This window comes from Pinus tabuliformis, chromosome X (assembly GCF_031772625.1).
Source record: "Pinus tabuliformis cultivar Carrire ecotype Pingquan chromosome X, CPIR1, whole genome shotgun sequence".
Lineage (NCBI taxonomy): Eukaryota > Viridiplantae > Streptophyta > Pinopsida > Pinales > Pinaceae > Pinus > Pinus tabuliformis.
Window position 1 is genome coordinate 1,182,211,531 of NC_142308.1, and position 7,312 is coordinate 1,182,218,842.

Here is a 7,312-nt window from a genome sequence, read left to right on the forward strand (position 1 = left end):
ACACATGCATGTGTAGCTATTTTCTGTATATGTATGTATGAACCTTACTGAAATGTGTTGTTGGTTTAACCATCACTTTGGATTTCTAGCTTAATTACCTTCCATGTTGTGATGCATCTTTGCTCATGTGTTCCCTTCTTAACTACGCACTTTCACAGGTTTCAAAGGGGCGCACTCACCTCACCCTCTGTTTGTTAGAACTGCTCATGCACCTTCCTTGACTTGTTGCATATGTCACACCCTTGCTACCAACAAGGACATCTTACTTGCCTCTATGCAAAACTACGGTCAAGGCGATACCGTATGATCCACTGCTGGGACTCCTACACCAAACTATCTAAGGTCTAGTTGGGACTTCTTACCGGAGAGATCCCCTAACATGTTGGTAGGTCCAGCACCGTCAACAGGTACACAGGTTTGTAATGTATACACTAGATATTATTCCTGTGAATTTAGTATATTGAGTTGGAGATGTGCAGAGGAATGAAGGAATAGAATGAGATGGTGCAGATATTTAAAGCTACATTTAGTTTTCAGGTGGAATAACGAACACTCGATGAGGCATTGAAGGTACTATGATAAAAATGTTTACCAATGGAGACTCAATAGTCCTGAAGGATATACCATTGTTTCTCGTGCACAATAATTCATAATAGGTAAAAAGTTCATGGAATTTTATAACATAGCAAAACTCGGAGAGGATGATGATGATCCATGAAACATACAAATTCCAAAAATTTAATGGGAGTGTCTAGTAAGTTGACGAGAGTTGCAATCAGTAGAGTATGTGCAAACCATCAAAACTAGCAAAGAAAACACTATGATCGAGGAAAGTCCCAAGATGGCGGTTATATGAGATTATTGGGATGATGAAATGGTAGAAAAGGTTGTGGATCTACTGGGTGAGTACCAAGATTTGTTCCCCGATGCATTCAAGGAAATGAAGGGAAGCATGGGAGAATTGGGTGAGATGAGAATTCCATTGATGCCCGAGGATAAACTTGTGAAGCAGTGCCCATATCAGTTGACTCGGATCTACGAAGAGAAGGTCAAGAAGGAATAAGATAAAATGCTAAAAGTAAGAACAATTGAACCCATTGAAGAGTCCGAGTGGATAAGCTCGATGGTGGTGTAGAAAAGGAAGATGAGAGAAATCGAAATTTGTGTAGAATTCCAGAAGATAAATGATGCAGGCATAAAATGGCAGAAAGATTTATACCCTTGTATGCATAAATAAAGTGTGTTGTTTTTAGCTTTAAGTTAAGTTTCCACCATTTGATAGAGGTAAAGAGTAGAATTAGTTCTCATTGGGTTTGCTAGAAGAATTTATTGGATGAGTGTAGAATAAAATTGCACTCTGCGCCAAAGTGGAACATTGCGCACTAGAGAGAATTTTGTGCAATGGTAGTGTCAAAATAGACAACAAGGTGCGATCATACCAGTGTTAATGCATCGGATACCATCAGAACTCCACAGTTAAGCGCACTTGGGCTAGAGTAGTTCTGGGATGGGTGACCTCTCGGGAAGTCCTAGTGTTGCACCCTCCCCCCTATTTTGATTTTTTATGCTCTAGAGTTCTAGATTGGGCACGGAGGAGCAACCGACCTAGTGCGATGGAACGCTAAACCCTAGTTCGCTGCCTACACCCTAGGTCCACTTACCCTGCGGCCCCAAGGCCTTGGGCCCTCTGTCATTGCTTTTCTGCGCCCTTCTTTGAGAGCCTGCCTGTGTGGTTCTTTTGTTGTTGGGAGGAGTCTGAAACTCGAGTTCATGGAGGTCTCGGGCTCTCCCTAGGCAGGCCCCCTCCCCCCCTCCACCTTCTTCTGCCGAAGCCTTCTCTCGACTCTTGGCCAGTTTTCCGCAAAAGAAAAAGAGTGAAGCTGCCAAATTCGTCAAGAGGCTAGAGGATATTCCTAAAATCTCCCTGCCACCTGAGACTCTGATTCAAGTCACCCTTTCCTTGGCTGAGCGGGCTCTCGTTGACCAGTTCACCGGACTATGGCCTTCTCCTAAGTCCACTAAGAACTGGGTCAACAAGAACTGGGCTCCTTTGATAAAGAATAGCATCACTTTTTATTTCTTAGGAAGAGGGTTTTTTCTCTTTGAGTTCACCTCTAAGGAAGACAAAGACCTGATTTTCCAGAATGGCCCCTATTTCACGGGTCCCCAGGGCCTCTATCTCAACAAATGGACACCGGATTTTGACCCTGTAGTTGACATTCCTATAGCTGTTCCGATGTGGGTCAGGCTTCCAAATCTCCCAGTGCACTGTTGGAATTGGGACTCGTTGCAGCACATCAGCAACGCCCTTGGGAAATTCATAGACCGGGCAAACAACAAAGATTAATATGACTGTGCCCGAATCTGCGTAGAAGTAGATCTAGAGTTGGGACTTCCAGAAGCCATCAAAATCAACGTAGGAAGCTGGACTCATTTGCAGAAGCTTGACTACGAACAGTTGCCTTTCAAGTGCCGAAAATGCCACGTCTATGGCCACTTCGCCAGAGGATGCCCAACAAATGTTGAACCAAATAAGGGTAAAGAAGAAGGCTGGAATCAAGTCAAGCGTGCCAAGAAAACCCAAAAGTATGTTGGTCCAACCGGAAGAGGCCCTTAGCAAGCCCCTCCCAGAATGGAGAAAGAAAATAAATTCGCCCCTCCTAGCTCACAAATAGAGGAAACACAGGAATCAGACATCCAAAAATCAACCCCCATCACAAAAGGTACCCCCTCTTCTCCCAAGGGGGCAAGCCTCGCTGAGAGATCCAAAGGAAATATTGTAGAAGTCAAGGAAGTTGAGAAAGAAACTGAAGGCTCGAAAGAGGAAGGCGAAATAGGTGAATCTCAAGCCTCAATAAGGAGATCCACAAGGGGCCGCAAAATATATCGGGAAAAAAGAGAGATGGAAACCTTCAAAGAAAAGCTCCAAGGCAGCCAGCCAGCTCTTGAGAAGCTACTAGCGACAAAACCAAAGATGGCAAGAAATCAGCCCCAAAGCTCCAAGGGAGCCAACCAGAAATACAAATGATGAAGATTGTTTCCTAGAATTGTAGAGGTATGAGAAGCAGAACCAAAGAAGAAGCCATCAAAAATTTAATCAAGACAAAAGCTCCAGACATACTCCTTATTCAGGAGACCAAACTGGAGGACTCTGCCTTCCTTCAGGTAAGTAAGAAACTCTAGAATAAATGTGAGGTGAAAGCAATCTCAGCCCGAGGGGCTTCCAGTGGGGTGGGCACCCTCTGGAACGCTAACAAATTCTCAGTCATTTCTGAGACCCTCAACCTTCACTGGTTGTTCTTAAAATTGCAGCACGTAGATACAAATTAGATTTTTAGTCTCTTCAACGTGTACGTTCTTGTGAACGCCAGGGAAAAAAATGCCTATTGGGACTCCTTAAGAAACCATGCAGACCTAGTTAATCTTGAGAATATCATCATTACTAGGGATTTGAACCTCACACTCCTGTCAGCAAACAAGAGAGGGGACAACATTGTCCATGATCTGGCCAGGGAATGGGCAGAGGACCTTATGTAGGACTAGGACATGCAGGACATCAAGCCAATCTCTGAAGTACACCTGGACTAACAAAAGAATTGGTCCTGGTCATATAGCTCCGAGGTTGGACAGATTCTTTCTTCAAATCTCTTTTCTTCTACTTGGTATAGAGGCCAGAGTTCATATTCTCCCTTGCAGCACTTCCGATCATAAACCCATCAAGCTAGAACTCGTGTTTCAGCTTGACCTTGGACCTATACCTTTCAGATTTAGCCCGCTCTGGAATAAGGAATCTGACTTCATGCAATTAGTAAAGGACACTTGGTTGCAGCCAGTCAAAGGTTCCCCCTTTTTTGTCTGGGAAGAGAAGCTCAAAAGAGTGAAAAGGGCTTTGAAAAACTGGGCCAAATCTCTGCCCAACTTAGCCAACGAAAGGGAAAAAATTCAACGCATTCTGGAAATTCATCATCTCCAAGCTGAAACAATTGACATAACAAAAGAGATTCTAGATAAAGAAGCCATGTTTCAACATAACTATCACAAGGCATGTCTAGCTGAGGAAGAATACTGGAGACTTAAGTCTCGGAGTATTTGGCTTAAAGCAAGGAACAGGAACTCTTACTTCTTTCACAAACAAGCTCAGGCAAGGAAATGTACCAATTCCATTTCTGAAATCAAAGATGGTACCATCATTCAAAAGGATAATGCAAACATCAAAAAAGCAGCTTCTCTTCATTTTAAAAGCCTGTATAGCGAAGATATAAATCTGGTTCAAAATTCAGATATGATGGATGGGATCCCCTCCCTGATTTCTGCTAAAATGAATCACCTCCTTGAAGCTAAAGTCACTAAGAATGAAGTCAAGGTTGTCTTATTTGCCATGGACCTAGACAAAGCCCCTAGGCCGGATGGATTCTCAGCCAAATTCCTCCAAATTTTCTGATCTATTGTGGTAAAGGATCTTTACATAATGGTTCTAAAATCCCAACTTTTCCAGAAAATCAGAGGCAGCACGAACTCTGCTTTTCTTCCTCTCATCCCCAAAGAGAAGGGAGCCAACTACTTTAATAGGTTTCGCTTGATTTCGCTTTCTAATATAGGTTACAAATTGATCACCAAATTCATCGCTAAGATACTGAAGCCCATCCTCCCCAAAATCATACCAGAAATCCAAGGAGGTTTCATTCAAGGTAGATAGATTGTGGACAACTTCATTCTGGTCTAGGAGGCAATCCATTCAAGCCTGAGTCACAATGAAAAATGTATGGTTGTCAAACTTGATTTAGCAAATGCTTTTGATAGAGTTAGGCATAGTTTTCTGCTATAAGTATTACATAAGCTTGGATTTGGTGAGAAATTTATAAATTGGATTCGAGCTTGCATCTCGGAGCCTTGGATTGCCCCATTAATAAATGGCAAAGCTGCTGATTTTTTCAAAGCCACGAGAGGGCTTAGGCAGGGGTGCCCTCTCTCACCTCTTCTATTTGTTCTTCAAGCCTCTATCCTTAGTTTTTACCTAGACAAAAAAAGGGCAGATCAGGATATTGTTGGGCTCTGTATTGAATCCCAATGGCATAAGGATACCTAGTTTCACCTAGGGCTTGGGCATAGCTTCTAGCATTCAAGTTGAGGCTTTGGCTCTTTTCCAAGGTCTCAAGATTTTGAAAATGTTGAACATCAGAGAGGATAATGTCATTGGGGACTCTCAGGTTATCATTAACATTATGGTGACATATTCTAAGCCAACAGATCTAAGGCTTGCAAGGCTGATATTCAAAATAATAGATCTTGGAGACTCTTTCCAGAATTTGAATTTCTATCATGTGTTGAGAGCTAATAATAAGAAGGTGGACATCAAAGCCAACAAAGTAGCCCTCCTTACAGTTGGAGCCTTACTCAGAGGAGGACAGAAAACATGGGAACTAATTCCTTAATTTAGATAGCTATCATGTTTTACTGCCTTTTGTTAAATCAGTTTGTATGTATCCATAAAGTTGGGAAAATCTATGAAATAGACTACATAGTAGCAGTCAAAAAGAGATGTGAGCTAAGCATAAACGCCATGGCCTTGCATGGTTGTGTGGGACTTGTGGAATTAGACTCACCTTTTGTAATCTGTTTTTTGGCATTAAGGCCAAGTATCTAATATATCCGCTATCTGTTTTTGTATATAAAAAAAAATAGATAGCACGTAGTGTTGGGGCAGTCCATTCAGAGAAGAATAGCACAAAGAGGTTGAATGGTCAAGTGGGAAATAATATTTTAATATTTGATGCAATATTGATTACATGCAATTGGTTGAATGCTTAGGAAAGAGTTAGGGTGACCGTAAACAATGTGATAGGAACTACGTGCGAAGATGAAGGAATGATCATCCCTGGTATGGTAATGACCACTAAATTGAAATAAAGAAAATAATATTATCCCTAAATTAGATTTTAGTAGAAGAAAAGAGCATGTGGACCACCCTTTTGACCCATTGGGTATCAGGATGATATGATTGGAAGAGGATAATGTTGAGGTGGATAAGACAAAGTGAGAAAGGATTGGTATCAATTTGAGAGGTGGCACATGTATTCCATCCTTTCAAACTAAATTGAAAAATATTTCACACATGTTTCACACAGAGGTGCAACAGTCCAGAACTGCAAGTAGTAACGATGAAGTCAGTATAATGATTCTCTATGGGAAGGAGCAAGTGGTGTGAGAGTTATAAAACACTGACCAAGGGATAGGAGCTCGCAGAATAACTAATAGAGGAAATTTCAGATTCTATGAGAGTTCATAAGGGTAGAGAAGTCCGTGATTGGGAGAATAAGGGTAGCACAAGAATGACACAAGGGATAAATGAAGTTATGTTGATAATAGAGAGAGAAACTAAAGGAATGAGAGAAAATGAGGGCATGAAACAAGGAAGATTCGACATTTCTTAGCGAGGTAGTGTGATGCAGTTGTGGAAGAAGAGACAACATTGAGAGAGCCAAATATGGTAGAGAGGAGATAGGAGAATTCCTCTATAGATGATGGCCCAGTTACACCAGGTGGCCTATAAAAAAAGAAGGCCCATTTCACTCAGGAGGATGGTTTACACATCAGGTCACAACTACACCAGTTGGGTTAACTCGACACGGATTTTGTGAGGGCCATGCGAGAATATCTGGCAGGTCTGTGTCAGAGAAGTCCCTGCAATCGGGGTTGTAGTAGTGGAATGGGGTTTCATCCTCATGCATATATGGGTGGGATGAGGAGTGTTGAAGAATAACCCCTACCTTGGTAGATAGACAGGACCGAAACTACCTTAAGGGTGTGTATGTGGTCCTCTGATTCAATATGCACCACTCTTCGCACTAACCCTCTAGGTGTCATGAAGAAGGAAAATAATTCAAGGTATTGCTAATCCATTCAAAGGAAAATAGAAGGTGGAGCAACAAAAAGAAGGCAAAGGTCAAGAAAAAACATAGAACTTGATCCTGGAGCAGCGATGGTAGCTCAATCTTTTTGTTTATTAGAAGCCATCACAAGAAGAGGGGTGTGGCAGTCCCCTCTTATCTAGGATTGAATTTCTGGGACTATGAGACCACCTAACCATCTTTACAAACTATTCTACCAGAAGTAAAAAGTAAACCTTAGTGAGGGAAATTGTTCCCAAACCCATGGTGATAAGAGAAGAATTGAGTGGTTCGGGACAAGCCATAATTTTATGTTGGGAGTCTCTTAGAGGCTGAAATTTTTTTATAGTCTTGATGTAGGGGACCATGTAGAAGAGAGACTGGTGTAAGAGAGAAGTATTCAATGTGCAGTAGTAAGGACTGGT

At 41.9% G+C, this 7,312-nt stretch overlaps 1 pseudogene; it reads left to right on the forward strand.

The window, feature by feature from the left end:
- Nucleotides 1-1,425: 1,425 nt before the first annotated feature.
- On the forward strand, nt 1,426-1,544 carry LOC149144163 (5S ribosomal RNA; annotated as a pseudogene).
- The last annotated feature ends 5,768 nt before the right edge of the window (nt 1,545-7,312 follow it).